Source organism: Rhinolophus hipposideros (genome assembly GCF_964194185.1).
Source record: "Rhinolophus hipposideros genome assembly, chromosome: 14".
In the NCBI taxonomy this organism is placed as follows: Eukaryota; Metazoa; Chordata; class Mammalia; order Chiroptera; family Rhinolophidae; genus Rhinolophus; species Rhinolophus hipposideros.
In genome coordinates, this window is record NC_138060.1 from 44480696 (window position 1) to 44501665 (window position 20970).

Below are 20970 nucleotides of genomic sequence, written 5' to 3' on the forward strand. Positions count from 1 at the left end.
TATTCTAACCGTGGGACTCAATGCTCATTACCAAAACCACCCTGGTGTTTCTCTGAACATAGTTCATGTGTTTGTGAAAAAAAACAAACGTAAGGAGGAAAAAAGAAGGAAACTTTAAAAAGTTCCAATAAGTGCTGGTTTAGTAAACCTTAATTGCCCACTGCATAAAAAAATGTGGTTCTCCAAAGTAACGTTTTCTCTTTGGTTTAGTGCTCAAAGATGCTTGATCTTCATTTCTGGTTCTAACACTTTAACAAAAGAGATGCTCTGTAATCTGAGCTGTATCTTTGTGGTAGAGAGTGGTCTGGACTTGGAGCTAGATGATCTTAGTTCACTTCCATGTCCTGCCATACTCCCAGGTGTTACCTAGGGCCTAGTACAGAACCTGAGCAGTTATAGCACGCTGACCATTCTATGCCTAACTCACAAGGTTTCATGGGTTTGTTAAAATAAGAAAATATATGTGAGGTCTTCACACCGTTTTTGGCATATAAGATGCTCTGTATTCTCATTTAAGTTGAATCTTGAAACATCGGTCATAGAAACTTGTATTTGTAGCTTTGGGAATAGGTAATCTATACACAGGTACCTTGGCTCCCAGCCTGAAATATAAGTTCCTAAAAGTCTTTTGTTTGGCTAATATGGGTTTTTAAGCAATGTGAATCTGAATACCTTTGGTCGGTCCATGCACGCATGCCTTAGCGGCTTGCCCCAAACCTCCCTTATAATTTTACTTTTGGGTAGAAGCCCACTGTGGGGACAGAGCCCCAGAAAGCAGTTTCCAGGCTCTCGGCCTCATGTGGAGAGGTGCTGGCTCAGATAGTGGCTGGCCGTCAGCTGTGGCTGGTTGGCCATCAGCTGTAGCCATTAAGCCATTGGTCACTGATATAACTGCCGCGGCTACGGAGGGGAGCCGAGGAGAGTGAAGGAGGAGACCGAAGGAGAGAGAAGGAGAGTCAAGGAGAGTTAGTCGGTTGGCAGCAAAGCGGACAGCAGGTCGCACGTCGTGTAAACCCAGCCTCCAGTGAGACCATAGTGGTATGACTCCCCTACCTATGGCTCCATGGGTGTTCCTTTTTGGCCTCACCATGTCCTGCGTTCTTATGTGGGGAGCTGGAACAGAGACCCCGCAGGCCGCCCCGCCGGACACCCCGCAGGACACATGGCGTAGTCGGCAGGATACGGTGCTGGCCAAAGCTTTCCGAAGGGCAGTGGAGCAGTTTGTGCGTCTGAAAGCTCAGTCTGAGGAAGACCAGGAGGAGCAGCTGCCGGAGAGCTCGATCCCCGTGGAGGGGTGGAAAGACCTGGATGGTTCCCCAACCAGCAGAGGCCGGAGAAAGCGGAGAAAGCGAAGGTTGTTGCCGCCCTGTGGGCTGAGAAGTGCTTGCTGAGGCAGCCCGGATGCGGGACTTGTCCGAGGAGGAAATGCTTGCTGAGTCCTCCGTGGGAGATGAGAATGAGGTCAAGGTCATCCCTCACCCCCAGGATAGCCCTGGTAAATGATTATGGACTATGGAGAATTGCCTTCTATCCCTGATTTAATGGACGCTTGACTTTTTGGGAATATACCACCATGTAGTGGGACTGGCGGACGTTTGCTTTTGTGTCTTGACTGGCCACCATTGATAATATGTAAGCACCTTGATGTGAGCCACTGTTGTTCCAGCACAGTACCCTGAGAGGCCCAGAGAGAGAGTGGCAGTGCCCTGAGAGGCCCTGGCTGTGTCCAGGAAGTCTGGCTGTGCCCAGAGAGAGTGGCAATGCCCTGAGAGACCGTGGCTGTGTCCAGGAAGTCTGGCTGTGCCCAGAGAGAGTGGCAGTGCCCTGAGAGCCCTGGCTGTATCCAGGAAGTCTGGCTGAGCCCAGAGAGAGTGGCAGTGCCCTGAGATACTCTGGCTGTGCCCGGGGAGACTGGTGGTACCCTAAGAAGCCCAGGAAGTCTGGCTGTGCCCAGAAGTACTGGTGGTGCCCTGAGAAACCCTGGCTGTGCTCAGAGAGACTGGCTGTGTCCAGGATATTGCATTCACCTCCAGGGTCCTCGCACAGGGACCCTCGCGGAAGACACTTGTCACATAGATTGTGAGGCGAGACCCTGTAGGGGTGGAGTGTGGGGACAAAGCCCCCAAAAAAACAGTTTCCAGGCTCTCGGCCTCACATAGAAAAGTGCTGGCTCGGGTAGTAAATGGCCATCAACTGTGATCAGATGGTCAGCAGCTGTAACCCATAAGCCATTGGCCAGTAATATAACTGCTGTGGCTACGCTAGCAGAGAGAAGATGGGAACTAGCAAGAGCGGATTGCAGAGAGGCAGATGCCGCCGGTGAGAATATAGTGATATGACTCCCCTACTTATGGCTCTGTGGGTGTTCCTTTTTGGCCTCACCATGTCCTGCGTTCTTATGTAGGGAGCAGGACCAGAGACCCCGCCGGACGCCCTGCACGACAAATGGCGCAGCGAGCAGGGTCCCCTGCACGACACCCACCTTGTGCCTCTCTGACCCGAGTTGTATCACCATAGGTTTGTTTTGTTCCTGCTTTGCTATAGGAGTTTGGACTCTCAAGTCCTAACTGTCTTAGCAGCTCTGACTCCTGCATCAATCTTGTGAATGGTGAAAGCTCTCCTCAGGTGGTGTCTCTGAGTAGCTGCCTTCTTCCCATTTTCAGCTCCTCAAGAGTATTTGAGGGGGGAGAGACTGAAAAAAATGGCGGCGTGAGGTGAGCCTCTGTAACGCTCCCCTGGAATTTACAACGAATCGGACAACAATAACTCCACAAAGGACTCCTTGCACAGCAGACAGGCAAGACGAAGAGGCCGACTACTGAATTCACCTCCAGGTGGGTGAATCGCGCGAGCGGGGGAGGAGGGAGAGGAGAAGTGCGGAGACGGAGCCGCGCGGGCGCAGGACACAGACCTAGCTCAGTGCTCAGAGCCCGATCTTCCGCAGCTGCGGGAGAGGGAAGGACTCGGACTGCTAGGGCTCCGCTTACGGCCCACAGGGCTGAGGGGGCAGCATACAAAACCGCTGAACACAACGCTCGCTCACGGCAGACCTCGGAGCAAAGACTGAGGGAAGAGGGCTGAAATCGGTGGTTTAAGCCCTCACTGCCGAGCGGAGAACGGAAGCCTTAGGCACGGAGACTAGCCGCCCCCTCCCTACCCTCCCAGAGCTCGCCCCGCCCCCACCTGTCCCGTGCTAGAAGCGATAAAGTAGCAGTGTCGGATCAAAGGACAGAATATTTGCTGCTCTGAGAACTGTGGACCGCAGACACAGATTCGCAGCTCAACTAGTTCTGGCAAAGGGGAGGGAGCTGTGGAAGCAGGACTGGCTGTGGTGGTGGTCGCCGCCATTGCTCTGGGCCACCTCTCACAACTCAGCCCGCCCCTGGCCCCACCTATCTGGGCGGATCCCTGCAGGAGTAAACAGAACTGCTGAAACAAACGGGCTCTGAATCTGGTGCAGAAAGAGCTTTGGAACTCCAAAAGCTCTTCGCATACCTATCAACCTGTTGCAGAAGACACTCCTGTAGATGTCTAGGAAGAGAAATAGTAAATCAGTGATTGCCATGAATAACCAAGGCAACAAGATAGCTCAGAAAGAAAGTGAAAAGTCTCCAGAAAAGGAACTTAGAGATATGGACCTTTGTGATTTAAATGACAGAGAATTCAAGATCGCAATTCTGAAAAAACTGAACGAGATGCAAGAAAACACAGAAAGGCAGTTTAATGAACTCAGAAACACAATCAAAGAACACCATGAGCATTTTACAAAAGAGATTGAAATCTTGAAAAAGAACCAAATAGAATTTCTGGAGATTAAGAACTCAATAGAAGAAATTAACAATAAAATATCCAGCTTAGGTAGTAGAGTTGACCAGATGGAGGAAAGAATCAGTGACATCGAAGATAGGAACCTGGAATTTACACAGAGGGAAGAAGAAAGAGACTTGAGACTTAAAAGAAATGAAACAACTCTACAAGAACTTTCTGACTCCATCAGAAAGAGCAATATAAGAATAATGGGCATACCAGAAGGAGAAGAAAGAGGGAAGGGAACAGAGAATATATTCAAACAAATCGTCGATGAGAACTTCCCAAACTTGTGGACAGAACTGGATCCTCGAATCCAAGAAGCAAATAGAACACCTAATTACCTCAATCCCAACAGGCCTTCACCAAGGCACATTGTATTGAAGCTGTCTAAAATCAATGATAAAGAAAGAATCCTCAAGGCAGCCAGGGAAAAGAAGACGGTAACTTACAAAGGAAAGCCCATTAGATTATCATCAGATTTTTCAGCAGAAACTCTACAAGCTAGGAGGGAATGGAACCAAATATTCAAACTATTGAAAGAGAGAAATCATGAGCCAAGAATAATATATCCAGCAAAGATCTCCTTTAGATATGAAGGAGGAATAAAGACCTTTCCAGACATCCAGAAGCTGAGGGAATTTTCTAATACACGACCTGCACTACAAGAAATACTAAAGGAGGCTATTAGACCACCATCAACAGGGACAACTTGTGGCAACCGAAACATAAAAAGGGGGAGCATAAAGGCCTGAACTGGAATATGGGAATAGAGAAAGTAAGCGGACTGAAGAAACTGGAATACTCTAAATATCAAACTTTCTTTTACATAAACTCAAGGGTAACCACTCAAAAAACATCCAAATCTGAAATATATACTGTAATAAAAGAAGAAACAGAGGAAAACATCATAGAATACTACCACACAGAAATAACAGACAACAACAAAAAGGCAAAGAAACAATGGAGACACAGCCTTACCAGAAAACTAAAGACAGAATGACAGGAAATCCTCACATATCAATAATCACCCTAAATGTAAATGGACTGAACTCACCAATAAAGAGACACAGAGTAGCAGATTGGATCAAAAAACTAAACCCAACCATATGCTGCCTACAAGAGACACATCTCAGCTACAAGGACAAGCATAGACTCAAAGTGAAAGGGTGGAAATTGACACTTCAAGCAAATGGTACCCAGAAAAAATCAGGTGTAGCCATAATGATTTCCGATGAAACAGACTTCAGGGTGAAAAAGATAACAAGAGACAAAGATGGACATTTCATAATGGTAAAGGGGACTATACAACAAGAAGACATAACAGTCATCAATATTTATGCCCCCAATCAGGGAGCACCGAAATATACCAAGCAACTACTAACAGAACTAAAGGGAGAAATTGACCAAAACACAATTATACTAGGGGACTTAAATACATCATTGACAGCTATGGATAGATCATCCAAACAGAAGATAAATAACGAAATCGCAGCCCTAAATGACACATTAGATGAATTGGACATAATTGACATATATAGAGCACTTCATCCTAAAACATCAGACTATACATTCTTTTCTAGTGTACATGGAACATTCTCAAGGATAGACCATATATTGGGACACAAAATCAGCCTCAGCAAATTTAAGAAGATTGAAATCATACCAAGCATATTCTCTGATCACAAAGCTTTGAAATTGGATATCAACTGCAAAAAGAAAGCAGGAAAAAACACAAATACATGGAGATTAAACAACATACTTTTAAAGAACGACTGGGTCAAAGAAGAAATTAGAGGAGAGCTCAAAAGATACATAGAAACAAATGACAATGAAAATACATCCTACCAAAATTTTTGGGATGCCGCGAAAGCAGTTTTAAGAGGGAAATTTATATCATTACAGGCCTATCTCAAGAAACAAGAAAAATCCCAAATAAATAACCTCATGTTACACCTTAAAAAACTAGAAAAAGAAGAACAAGCGAAACCCAAGGTCAGCAGAAGAAAGGAAATAACAAAAATCAGAGCAGAACTAAATGAAATAGAGAACAAAAAGACAATAGAAAAAATTAATGTGACAAAAAGCTGGTTCTTTGAAAAGATTAACAAAATCGACAAACCCTTGGCTAGACTCACTAAGATAAAAAGAGAGAAGACACTAATTAACAAAATCAGAAATGAAAAAGGGGAAGTTATCACGGACACCACAGAAATACAAAGGATTATCCAAGAATACTATGAAGGACTATATGCCACCAAATTTAATAACTTAGAAGAAATGGACAAGTTCTTAGAAACATATAGCCTTCCAAGGCTGAACCAAGAAGAAGTGGAAAATCTAAACAGGCCGATCACCAGTAACGAAATTGAATCAGTCATCAAAAACCTTCCCAAAAGCAAAACTCCTGGACCAGATGGCTTCACCAGTGAATTCTACCAAACCTTCAAAGAGGATCTAATACCAATCCTGCTCAAACTCTTCCAAAAAATTGAAGAAGAGTCAGTACTCCCTAACTCATTTTATGAGGCCAACATTACCCTGATACCAAAACCTGGTAAGGACAACACAAAAAAAGAAAACTACAGACCTATATCTCTGATGAATACAGATGCTAAAATCCTAAACAAAATTCTAGCAAATCGAATACAACAATGCATTAAAAAGATTATTCATCACGACCAAGTGGGGTTCATCCCCGGGGCACAAGGATGGTTCAACATTCGCAAATCCATCAATGTGATACATCACATAAACAAAATAAAGGACAAAAACCATATGATTCTATCAATTGATGCAGAAAAAGCATTTGATAAGATACAACATCCATTTATGATTAAAACACTTACTAAAATTGGTATAGAAGGAAAATACCTCAACATAATAAAGGCCATATACGACAAGCCCTCAGCTAACCTCATAATTAATGGTGAAAAGCTGAAGCCCTTTGCTCTACGTTCAGGAACACGACAAGGTTGTCCCCTATCACCTCTGCTTTTCAACATAGTGTTGGAAGTCCTCGCCAGAGCTATCAGGCAAGAGAAAGAAATAAAAGGCATCCAAATTGGGAATGAAGAAGTTAAATTGTCACTCTTTGCAGATGACATGATGCTATACATAGAAAACCCTAAAGACTCCACCAAAAAGCTATTAGAAACAATCAATGAATATAGTAAAGTTGCTGGCTACAAAATCAACGTACAAAAGTCCATTGCTTTCCTATATACCAACAATGAAATCTCAGAAAAAGAGATAGAAAAAACAATTCCTTTTGCAATTGCAGCAAAAAGAATAAAATACCTAGGAATAAACTTAACCAAGGATGTGAAGGATTTATATGCTGAAAACTATAAGACATTTTTGAAAGAAATTGAAGAAGACACAAAGAAATGGAAAGACATTCCGTGCTCATGGATTGGAAGAATCAACATCGTTAAAATGGCCATATTACCCAAAGCCATATACAGATTTAATGCAATCCCCATTAAAATCCCAATGGCATTTTTTAAAGAAATAGAACAAAAAATCATCAGATTTGTTTGGAACCACAAAAGACCCCGAATAGCCAAAGCAATATTAAAAAAAAAGAACAATACTGGAGGTATCACACTCCCTGATTTTTCCTTGTACTACAGGGCTACAATAATCAAAACAGCTTGGTATTGGCGGAAAAACAGACTCATAGACCAATGGAATAGAATTGAGAACCCAGAAATAAAACCACATAAATATGGACAGATAATTTTTGACAAAGAAGCTAAAAACATACAATGGAGAAAAGACAGCCTCTTCAATAAATGGTGCTGGCAGAATTGGATAGCCACGTGCAAAAGAATGAAACTGGACTGCTATCTGTCACCATGTACCAAAATTAATTCAAAATGGATCAAAGACTTAAGCATAAGACCTGACACAATAAACTGCATTGAAGAAAACATAGGTACTAAACTTATGGACCTTGGGTTCAAAGAGCATTTTATGAATTTGACTCCAAAGGCAATGGAAGTAAAAACTAAAATAAACAAATGGGATTATATGAAACTGAAAAGCTTCTGCACAGCAAAAGAAACTATTGACAAAATAATGAGGCAACCAACTGAATGGGAGAAGATTTTCGCAAACAGTTCCTCTGATAAGGGGCTAATATCCAAAATATACAAGGAACTCATGAAACTCAACAACAAAAAAACAAACAACCCAATTGAAAAATGGACAGAGGACCTGAAGAGACATTTCTCCAAAGAGGATATACAAATGGCAAATAGACATATGAAAAAATGCTCAACATCCCTAATCATCAGAGAAATGCAAATGAAAACCACAATGAGATATCACCTCACCCCAGTCAGAATGGCTTTCATCAACAAAACAAATAGTAACAAGTGTTGGAGAGGCTGTGGAGAAAAAGGAACTCTCATACACTGTTGGTGGGAATGCAGACTGGTGCAGCCGCTATGGAAGGCAGTGTGGAGGTTCCTCAAGAAATTACGAATAGAATTACCATATGACCCAGCAATCGCTCTCCTGGGTATCTACCCCAAAAATATAAAAGCATTTCTCTACAGAGACACGTGTACTCCAATGTTCATTGCAGCTTTGTTTACGGTGGCCAAGACATGGAAACAACCAAAATGTCCTTCGATGGATGAATGGATAAAGAAGTTGTGGTACATATACACAATGGAATACTATTCGGCGTTAAGGAAAGATGATATAGGAGCATTTGTGACAACATGGATGGATCTCGAGAGAATAATGCTAAGTGAAATAAGTCAGACAGAAAAAGCAGAGAACCCTATGATTTCACTGATATGTGGTATATAAACCAAAAAGAACAAGACAAACAAATGAGAAACAAAAACTCATAGACACAGACAATAATTTAGTGGTTACCAGAGGGTAAGGGGGTGGGGGGTGGGTGATGAGGGTAAAGGAGATCAAATATATGGTGATGGAAGGAGAACTGACTCTGGGTGGTGAACACACAATGGGATTTATAGACGATGTAATACAGAATTGTACACCTGAAATCTATGTAAATTTACTAACAATTGTCACCCCAATAAAATTAATTAAAAAAAAAAAAAAAAGAGTATTTGAGGGGGAAATTGGTATAGGTTTGCCTCAGTGAGGTTCCTTCTTGGAGGAAGTTCCTTCCTCGAGTCCTGGCCACCTGGGTACTTCTCTAATGTCTTGGAACAAGATCAACATCATCCTCATCCTCCTCATCACTATTTTGAGATCTTGGCAACAAAACTTTGGTCTTCTGTAAGTAAGTCAACCATTTCCAGAAACAGCCCTCTTTATCTCTTCAACCTTGTCTGATTCATACATCTGTCAAAGCCTGCCTCTCCAGGCATTGGATATGGGCACTCGCAATTTAATGTAGCCAGTGGGAAATAGTTTGGTCATGTGAGTCCTGGCCTTCCTCCCTTGTATGCTTTCCAAATTCTTACTTATCAATTCCAGGGTTTCATTACATGGAACTTATGCTCGTAAAAAATAATATTTAGAGTCAAATCCTAATTATAGCAAGTAGTATCTTCTTCATTGGTTTTCAAAAGAACTGATATTTTGGGCAATCTTGAATTTACTTTGGAGTTAAAAGTAATGAAATGAAATCTACCTGCCCAAAGACAGGTAGACCTGTTAATATGTTCCTGATAATAGGGATCAGGAAATCAGATAAAGGCTTTGCCACAATCTGGTATCCTTGAGCAAATAACTTAACTCTGGGTGTATTTGGCTAATTACAAAATAGTATCTCTAAAATTCTATGACTCTAAGAAGGGAAAGACCATGAGTGTGTGGGTGAGGGATAGAATAATTGACAGAAGATAACTTATCTACTTGGGTCCATAATTTTGTGACTGAGCAATTCTCTCTTTTAGACTAATTATATATTTAATTTTTTCACACTGAAAATATTCCAATAACTTACCACATCCACAATTGTACTTAAAATAATCATAACCTTCAGTCTCTCTTTCTCTTACCCTGCAATCATTCTCACAAATAAAAATACGTAATTATTATCAACACAAAAATTCAAATATTGTGTCTCTAGTTAGCAGCTCTAACTTCAGAGAGGTTTTAAGATCTTTAGTTTCAGGTTATCTCATTAGGAATAGCAGTCTTTTGATTGGCAGGAGGGAAGTCCTCATTCACACTTTCTGTGGGTTCACTGCTGGCAACACCCTAGAAGTTTTAGGCATTCCACAGCTTGAATCTCGAAGAGATCCCCACACAACCCTACCACAGCTGACCTTTCTTCACCAGCTCTCTCTTGCCAGCTTCTGGGATTGTGAGTTGGGATAAGCTTTGTTCCAGAAGGCTTAGAAGGGGGATGGGAAATATGCTTGTTTGCTTTCTTCTGTCTGGTAAAGGTCAGAGTGGAATGGCTGTGGTGTCGGGGTTAGGGGAAGCAGTGGAAAAGAGACAAGCAGGAAGGAAGGGATAATTTAACTGAACCCAATTTGAACCTTTAAGCAGTTCAGTTCAGGGACAGCACTGACGTCAGAGCTGTGTCTTAGTTTATAAAAGCCAGGCTGTTTGATTCTAGTAGCCCCTCTTACCTTCTGCCAGTCTAAAGTGCTGGGTCATGACCTTTGGTGAATTGTTGTTTATGACCTTAGTTCAGGTAAAGGTTTTTCCTCACCCCTTTTTCCCTCTTGTAAAATAAGGTTCCAATACTGAGGGCCAAAGGACAGAGGAACTAAAGAAAACCTTAAGAATCACATCTGATAAGTTTTACTTCCATATTCCATCAGATTCTATTGTGTATCTTAAATAACAGCCTCCCCTACAGTGATTCCATGCCTTCCCCAAACTTAAGCATTCTTTTCTCTTCTCTGTTTAAACGAGCACAAATAAGAATTTTTTAAGTTAATTAAATCAGATATTAAAGAATTGCTATGACAGTCAGTTTTATTACTATGCACGCACAAGATTTAAAAAGACTATTTGCATAAGTATAATATACAATTCACCTGATACGTAAGTATGTCAGGCTTGAAATTTATGGTCTTTTTTTGCACATAGACTTTTAACTATATAATGTAATATTTATTGCTACCACTTTAAATCTATGTCCACCATTATATTTGACACTCTTGTTTTCAGAGTAACAAATTACTGTAGAGATTCAGGTTCAACTAACATTGAAGAATCTTCCACTGGTTGCACTGAGGTGGGCATTTTCATTCAACTCTCAGAGTATCTATGTGAGGGAAGTTTATTATGTCCTGTTCTAGAAGAACAAAATTATACTCAGGGAAGTTTTGTGATTTGCAGAGAGTCACAATTCTTCTAGGGCCTACTCCTGTGACCCTTCCCTAGTCCTTCTCTGCTTAGAATTAAATCACCCCTTCCTTTCAATTCATACAATACTGCTTGTGGAGCTGCTTGATATTTATGCAACGCTGCCTTTTATTATTGTCTTTCTAATTATATCTATTTCTCCTCCAGACTTCTCTTTTTCTTAATGTGTGGCTACCAAGATCAAGGCTTTCTATCATTTTTACATTCTTCCCAGTTCTAAGCATGAGTTGCACCCACTTAAAATAGTGGTTTTGTTTCTTTCTTGAATTGAATCAAGTTAACATATCGATTTCGTTCCTTTTTGTTGATTCCCTCAGTCAACAAATATTTAATGAATACTTACAATGTACCTGGCTAGGTGCTAGGAATAAAGAAGTAAATAAACAAGACAAAAATCCCTGCCTTCACAGAACTTACATTCTAGTGAAGGGAAAAGCAGTAAGCAGAATAAACAAGTAAATGATATAATATCAGATGGTGATAGTGCCATGGAGAAAAATAAAGGTGAGGAGAAGGTAGGGGAGAGGTTGCACTTTTAAATGGAGTATTCAGAGAAGATACCAATGAGAGGGTAACATTTGAAAACCTGAGGGAGGTGAGGGAATGAGCTGTGTATATATCATTGACAATTTTTTTATTAGTGTGTATTTAAAACTTTTTTTAACAGTAAAGCCAAACATTATGGGATTTCTCCTTCCAATTTCAGCTATATTTGCTTAATATTAGATTAGAAAGGACCTTAAGAATTCTCTTCTTTTTCCATTTTATAGGTGAGGAAACTGAGGCTCAAAGAGGTCAGGTGCACAATTTTCTTTACTTGGTCTTAGATTGACTAATGAAATGTTAGCAGTTTACAGAAAATCCAACTGAACATTAAAATCCAGGTCACTCTTCCATCCATCTATTCATCTGCATACTTACTAACAATCTCTTATACCTGTTCTGGAAATTAGTGCTTCAAACATGAAAACAATGTCAAAGAAACTGGTGTGTCCTTGGTGGACTGTATAACCTACATAGAAAACCAGCCCCAAACCTAGGAATCAAGTCTATCGAAGGCAAAATATAAGCAACCGTATGACTTCAAGATATGAGTGTAATAAGTAAGGCATGGTGGAGTCGGTCAGAGCATTGACTCATGATCCAGTACCTAGAGAAAAGAGGCAGCATTTTAGGGAGAATGAGTGCCATTCATTCCAAGTAAAGGACACAGGAGGCTCCAATGCTAATTGGACAAGGAAGACTGACATCACCCCAGCTGGATTGGAAATCCTACACTGAGAAGCAGTGACAAATATTTCCAAGATAACACGCAAATTTAATGTCAGTGGAGAAAATAATAATTAAGCTTCATTTAGTTTCCGACTTGGACAGAGTAAATGTCTGCACGTCTCCATGTCTCTGGATTAAATCCTCCAAGCTAAATTCTGAACAGGAAATCAAAGGCACTTCAAAAGTGTCTTAATGCATATGTTTAATATTCCAAGCTTGTATTAATATCCTAAAATATTACCAATATGTAGGAAATCCACTTTGCTTTCAAAGCAGTTTGTTTCTAATTGATAAGAAAGTGGTTCACAAATCTAGCTGACAAGCTGAATCACCTAGGAAGCATTCAAAAAGGCTATTCCTTGGTCCCACACCCAGATGTTTTGATTCAGAAGGTCTAGTGTAGGGCAATAAAGGGAGCTTTTTTAACAAGCTCTGCATGAATTCAGATATTCAGCCAGGTTCTGAAATGCCCTATAACGAAGGGCTCTGCGTTGTACAGGACTGTTAGCTCCTCACATCTACATGTTAGAAACGTGAATGATACACTTATTTCAATTTTAACTGTCTTATTACACATAAAAGTTCTGAAAAGGAAAATGTCCTGTATCATTGCTTCTGCAGGTTGGTATATTTTGACTTTCTAATGAATGAGCTTTTAAATGTAAGAGGTGATTTAGAGTTCTTTCTCTTTAGGTAGGAGGAAAAATGAGACACTTTATCTCATATCCAGGGAAAAAGTAATCTACACCAATAGTGATGTAGAAAGTCTGTGGTCATAACGTGGAATAATTTGATTATTTGGGGACTCTATTGTGCATAAACAAAATGATGGGTACACCTGGAAAGTGAGAATAATGATGAGGTCAATTCCATAGATCAAACAAGAGATTGAATGTAAGGTACCTGGTACAGTTTCTGGTACATAATTAGGATTCATAAATAAAAATAATACCTGCTATTAAGAATCCCCTTGATGTCTTCCTCAGGTTGAGACCTAATTGGACCAGACAAATAAAATAATTGGTGTACGGGGATGTAAGGGGTCTCAGCAAACTGTTTGATATGGCACAGACCATTTACTGTTGCAGATCTGATTGATGAGTTTTGCTCAAGTCCCAGTACACTGGAATCAACATAGACTTACGCAGCACATTGTAAACAGTATTGTCTTGAGGAAATGACCAGGTGGTTACATAAGATCTGGAGTCAAGTCAGAGTGTAAGAAAAACTTTGCCATGAAGACCAGAGTTTAATTTGCTTAAGAGTCTCAGAACTATCTTAGATCCTTAGGTCAACCTGGAAACTACTTTTGTCTCCCTAAAATGGCCAAGATGAAAGATGCATTTGGTCCTATGTGGTTCCTTTAACCTAGCTGGCATGTGCCTAGGCCGTGTCTGTTCCCATCACATGAGTTTCTAGGACCTGTTTTTGGGTTCACTGCGTTGATGCTGAACCCATTGTACTAATGTGCTATGTTCTCCTCATTATTCCTGACCATCTCGTCTTCTGACTTTGTGATTAATTTTCCTGTTTCGATAATTGCTCTGCCATGAAGACCTTCATGCTTGGGTCTGCTTCATGCGCCTAGTCCTCTGACTTGGGCCCTTAATTACAATTTGCCCTCATCTCATCAACAATATCAGAGTCAACCATTTTAGGTAAATAGTCATCCAGTTCTAGGCTAGGATAAGCAAGCACAGTACAACCTATAGCCTGAAGACACTTGCTAAATGGTGCTTCATGGAGAAGGGCTGGAGAAAAGGAAAACCAAATGCTGTCAAACAGTTTTCTCTTATTCAAGGCTCCAGGGTTCAGGTGGGGAGGTGGTACAGGGAACTGAGTTAGTTCCTCTTCTCTGGTGACAGAGCCTGTCTGTGTTATTCAGGATTGTTTTGATTAGAGGTAACAAGAACACAACTAAAACTGGCTTAAACGTAAATTGGAATACTTTGATTCAAAACATTGAAAAGTCCAGGATAGTAGTAGATTCAGGAATGGTATATTCAAGTGCTTAAATAATATTTTCAGGACTTTGTCAAACGTTGCCTCTCAGCCCTGAGTTGACTCCATTCTGAGGCAGATTCTCAACTCGTGACAAGATGGCAGCCAGTAATTCGAGACTTACATTTTGTCTCCTAGCAACTCAAGCAGAAACAGAGCACATATTTCCTGGTTATTGTGTAACTTAGATCTTTATATGGCATATTTTCTCCCAAAGATGGCTTCCTATTCCACATATACTTTGTAATAGAACCTTGTCTCTTTTTCCATCTAGAGATGGAGTCTGTTTCCCCACCCCTGGAAAGAGCACTGGTCTTTTACTTGTTTGGACAAATAGAATGTGCCAGAATTGTGTGATACCAATTCTGGGCCCAGTTCTCATGAGTCTTTCTTGGAAGCTTCTGCTTTCATTCTTTTTCTCCCTTGAACCTTCATGTAAGGAAATTAAGGCTCTCCGTGTGGAAAGAGAGGCCACCTGGACAGAGGCCACCTGGAGGATAAGAGAATGTGAACAGAATGGGAATAGCACTTAGCTCCCCAACTGACAGCCAGTACTAATTCCCCAGGTATGTAAGGGTCTCTTTTCAATCTTTCAATTGAGCCCAGATGCCAAGATTCAGCTAAGTGAGTGGAGATGGTCTAACGCCCCTGAGCCCTGCCCAAATTTCTGACCCACAGACTTGTGAGCAATAAAACAGTTACTATTTTAAGCCACTAAACTGTGGGATAGTTCGTTATTCACTAATTCACTCTTTTTTTTTTCTGTATTTATGGTTTTATCACGATACAATTGACATACAAAATTATATTAGTTTTCGGTGTTTAACATAATGATTCAACATTTATATACACTATGAAATGGTCACCACAGTAAGTCTAGTTGATATCCATCACCATACATAGTTACACTTTTTTTCTTGTGATGAGAACTTTTAAGATTTACGCTTTTAGTAACTTTTAAATATGCAGTGCAGGTATTATTACCTGTAGTGAACATGCTGTATGTAACATCTGCATGACTCATTTATTTTATACCTGGAAGTTTGTACCTTTTAACCCCTTTCGCTCATTTGTCCCATCCTCTCTACCCCTATTTCCTCTAGCAACCACCAATGTCTTCTCTATGTTTATGAGCTTTGCTTTTTTGATTGTTTGGTTTGATTTGTTTTCTTGTTTATTATTCCACATATAAAGGAAATCAAATATTATTTGCCTTTCTCGGTCAGGCTTATTTCACTTAGCTTAATACCCTCAAGGTTCATTCCATGTTCTTACAAATGGCAATATTCCATTCTTTTTTGTGGCTGAGTAATATTCATTGTATATGTATACCACACCTTCTTATATATTCATCCAGCAATGGGAGCTTAGGCTGTATTCATACATTGACTAGTGTAAATAATGCTGTAAAGAAAATTCAGGTGTATATATCTTTCCAAGTTAGTGTTTTTGTTTTCTTTGGATAAATACCCAGAAGTGGAATTGCTGGATCATAAGGTAGTTCTATTTGTAAATTTTTGAGGAAACTCTCTACTGGTTTCCATAGTGGCTGCATCAATTTACAATCCTAGCAGCAGCGTATAAGGCTTCCCTTTTCTCTATATCTTCACTAACACTTGTTATTTATTGTCTTTTTTGATGATAGCCATTCTAACAGGTGTGACATGATATCTCGTGGCTTTGATTGACATTTCCCTGATTAATAGTGATGTTGAGCATTTTTTCATGTGCCTGTTGGCCATCAATCTGTGTATTGTCTTTGGAAAAATGCTTATTCAAGTCCTATCCCATTAAATTTTTTTTCTATTGAGTTGCATGAGTTCTTTATATTTTTGGATATTAATTACTTGTCAGATATATTATTTTCAAAGATTGTCTTTTGTTCAGTAGGTTGCTTTTTTGTCTTTTTGATGATTTTCTTTGTTTTGCAGAAGCTTTTTAAATTTTATGTAGTCTGTCTTCTTTATTATTGCTTTTGCCTTTTCTTTAGCAGTCAGATCCAAAAAATTATGCCAACATTGATGACAAGGAGCTTACCACCTATGTTTTCTGCTAGGAATTTTATGATATCATGTCTTACCTTCAAGTTTTTAATCAATTTTGAGTTAAATTAGATTTTATTAGGTTTGCTTTATTTTTTAATTAGATATTATTATAGGAATAGTTATGCAAACAAAACCGTCACTTCCCCATCTACTTTGGTTATATTTCCCTAACTTTTTCTATACTACTGTTTTCTATTTGACTTTATGGAGTTTCTAAAAGATAAGAGCATCTCTACTTCTTTTTTACATTTCTCTGTGAGTGTGACATATTCAGGGAAAGAGCCTTGTTTATATATAAACAGATTTAAAGTCAGGACCTTTCCACATTTTGTATTCTGTTGTCTTAAAAAATCCAGCTTGAAAGTGTGTGTATAAGAAAATGGCTTCTTCTACAAAGCATGCTGAAGAATTGAATTTCTGAAAGGAAAAGAAAAATGCATATGATGATGTGACTTTGCCTCAAAAATGTCCTTTAATACTGACCACAGTAGCTTACACAAAGAATTTAACATTCATGGGCTTTTGTTTGTTTGTTTGTTTTGTTTTATTTGTTTGTCTTTGGCTCATTCTAAATTTCTTATCATTACAGTGTGATTCATGGAGAGGTGTGATACTTTGCACTTTCCAGAAACAATCCTTCACAGGGAGAGTGTATCTTTATAACTTGTTAAAAAAACTGTGAAATAAATTAAATAAACTAAATCGTTTAGTTTTCAGAGTGGAAGGGCTGGTTGACACCCTCCCTCATTTATTGTGTAAAACATTATTTTCCCCCTGAACCAGGCATAATGGGAAATTCCTTAATAGGATCTGTTGATAATCCCAAATTGGTATGAAGAATTCATCTACTGTAATGTTTAGACATTGCAGATAAAATGAGCCTAGTTTCCATAGCCTCCCTCTTGATGCAATCTAAAATTGCTAAAAGCCATTTATTCCTCTATATGCTGTTAGTTATTCCAAGAAGAGGGAGATATTTTTTTTTTCTGCTCATAGATGAAATAGATTTAGTACTTTTAGACTAAATGCACATGAATATAAACTGCAAGCCATTTCAAGAAGTCAGTGGACCAGCACATAGAGTGAAAACAAACAGCAGCATGAAAATATTATCAATTTTGACCAGCCCAAGGCGCTTTGACTCTCCATAAGTAAATCCAGCTATATCATTTTGACTCCTCCCACCATAGCTTAAGTGACCCCAATGGATTATTCATTCTGATTTTGCTTTCGCTCTGTTTATAGAAAAGCATTTTACATAAATGTGGAATTTTTACTATTACTAATTTGTTTTACTAATTTTTTTTTACTAATTTTTTTTACTAATTTTTACTAAAAATACTAATTTTTTCAATGATCTCACCATACGGTCTTTACATCTTTGGTAGAAAAATAGTTTCATGCTATTTGTTGATTCAGTGAATAAGTAGAGAAGTGTTTTGAGTTGAGCAAGGGAAAATTCAGTCTCGGTATGACAGGAGTCACCTACCTGTAGTTTTTAACAACTTTTGGAAGTGCTAGTATCGTTTGGTAATATGTACTTACAAATTTAAATATGAAAGAAATGAAGCAGAGAAAAAAAGAAATGAAGCAGGAATCTGGGATTAATATATTTTTATTTATAAACATATGTCTTTCTTGCACTAACTCATAGCTTTCCATCCAAGGAAAGCTATTGTGGGTCATTAAAGTTACAACTGTGTTTCTCAGCCTCAGTGGTATTAACATTTTAGAGTGGATAATTCTTTACTATGGATGGCTGCCTGTGGATTGTACGAGGTTTAGCAGCATTTTTGTCTGACCTTTTACACCCTAAATGCCAGTAGCACCCTCTTTCCCCAATTTTGACAACTAATAATGTCTTTGAACATTGACCAATTTCTGTTGGGAAAAGATAGGAGAGGGAAATCATCTCAGGTTTACTATAGTTTTGGAACATTCATGGTACTATATTTGTGGTTTGCAATCACATGTTATGAAATACTCTGTAATTAGAACATCAATAAAAATCATCACTTCTACATCACTTCTAAAAATCATCATCTATCTCACTTCTACTACAAGGCTGGGCTCAGAAGAAAATTAGTGCAGTGGGTACAATCATCTGACCACAGACTTAGGTGTTCCATACACATAATTTTATTTGGGGAAATTTTTACTTAATTTTTATTGTGATACCACTTTCAAGCCCATTCCACTAGGATAGGAGAAATTTAATTATGGTCAATATAGTAATTTTTTTTTTTTCCGGAGTATGCCAAGTCTCAGGGAAATAGTGCCCAGGAATCAGGGGTAGGGTTCCAACATCATTTGCCTATACTGGTAACCTTTGAGATGTCCATCATTCTTTCGACCTCAGTCATTGGTCCATGTTGGTCAGTTCTAAATTATTCCTCTCTCCTGTGCTCTAGTCTCTTCAAGATTCAGTTGCTCTCTTTGCTACTTCTGTGCTGTTCTTTGATACAGGAAAGTCTTTGTGATGCTCCTACCCATTCTGAGAAGTGGGAAATTCCACAAGCTGTCTACACAGTTGGGAAGGATGAAATAAAGTTGAATGTTATCAAGATGGTCACAATTAAGGGCCATTTTCATCTTCCTAGAACCTTTTTGTTAAATGTGGATTATGTGATTTTTTTTTTGATTTTTTATTTTGTGTGTCAATGTTGGGTTATAAGTTGTTTTCACTTTGTAATCAATTTCCACAGCAAGTATCTTCAGTAAGTTACCACCTCTACTTTCTCTTGACTGGTACCTAGTTTAGTTATCCTTAAATGTGGTCTATACGAATTCTTGTGCTCGATTATTTCCTCATCTTCCTACTCCTTTCCTCCCCAACTTCTCCTCTTTCTCTTCCCTCCCCTTCTTCTTCCCTCCCCTCTCTCTTTTCTCACCTCCTTCTTCCCTTTTCCCTCCCTCCTTCCTATTCTCCCTACTCTCTCTCTGCCTCCTTCTAGTCCTCCCTTTCCCTTTCCCCATTCCTCCCTCCTTTTTGACATTTTGTCTGTATCTTAAACTACCTCTCTTAGACCTCTTCTATGCCACCCCCAGTCTTATTGATAGCATTTATAAGTGATAAACATTTATAATGGCTAGCCAGACACTAGTATTTTATTTACATTATCTCATTAGATACTTTAATATCTCTGGGTTCTGAGAAAGAGCATCCATTTCAGAAGACCAAGGCAGAAGTTGCAAGGATTCTCTGATCTAGCCTTAGAAGCCACACAGCATCATTTTAACTGCATTTGATTGGTTACAAGTGAGCCACTAAAGCCAACTCAGACTCAAAAAGAGGAGAGTTAGACTCCAAGTCGTGCTAGGGGTGGCGGGGTCCCCTTACAGAAGAGCACATTGGATGAGAGAGATTGTTGCTGCCGTCTATTCCTTCCCGAAGTTTAAACAAGTCATTCACCATGTTAAAAAAAAAAAAAAGACCAGAAAAGAAAAATTCTGCCAGTTTGATGAATCTACCATCAACATTATTTCAAATATAAAATTTAAAAGGAAACTGAAGGTCAGAGTTCCCTTAGAGCATTGACTTATCTGGAGCATTTTTTGTATAATGTTCTAAGAAAGCAGTGCACCTAATACCTGTCTTGACTTCAGCTATTTTATCATCTTGACTTCAGCTATTTGATTGAGCAAATACCTTTGTGTTTAAAGATGAGTACATATATGACAGGAGATAAGATAGAAACAGGAAGACAGCTTGTTAATACTGTGTCAATTGTAATTCTTTATCTTTTAAGGTAGATAAAAGACACTTTTAATAAGTACTGCTAAACTTACTATCTTTGCATCAGAGCCAATCACTTCCTTTTTAAATGGAATATCACAAAAAATAGTCTCAACCCTTAACATGTAGGTAGATTAGAAGTATTAGAAGACCTGTTTTCCAATGTTTAACTGGATGGATGGCGTAATGACAATAAGCACAGATAATTGCAGTAGAAAAAACATATTGAGCACAGAGCATAACAAATATAGTCAAATCATATTTCCTGCAACTGTAAGCCATTACAGGTAGGTAAGTGCATTGTTATAAAAAGTAGGAAGTATAATTCTTCCCATCTTAGTCTCTCAAAAACTGGAATCACTGTTTTTGAACTGGTTATCATAGGCTAGAATCAAATATGGCAATGAATAGGAAGAAAGGCAAGTCAGTTTAGAAAGACCAGTTTAGGAAATTGTCAAGAATTTTAATATCTTGATAATATGCCTCAAAGTCTTAGTAATTGAAGAATATCTCCTTTATCACAACTGTTTCTCTCTTTGAAGATAATCACTAATAACAGGCAAGCATTAAAAGACATTGATTCCTGTATCTTGAAACCTAGGACATATGAGCAAGTCACTTTCATTTAAAAGTTAAAATGATGCTATTCCATGTAATTAGAAAAATCATTGTATGTGAAGGCAGAAAATGTGAAAAGTCTGGCTTAAATCTGTGACTCTCCCACCTTGGGTAAGCACCTATCCTGCCCAGGTTTAAGTTTGCTAATATGTAAAACTCAATAATTCATCA

General features: G+C 39.1%; 1 protein-coding gene across 1 annotated transcript in view; it reads left to right on the top strand.

The window, feature by feature from the left end:
• Positions 1-2663: 2663 nt before the first annotated feature.
• Positions 2664-20970, top strand: part of RARB (retinoic acid receptor beta) — a 531514-nt gene continuing 513207 nt past the window's right edge. The window contains exon 1 of the mRNA XM_081071630.1: positions 2664-2834. The gene's annotated coding sequence lies outside the window, so the exon portion shown is untranslated. The remainder of the gene's footprint in view (positions 2835-20970) is intronic.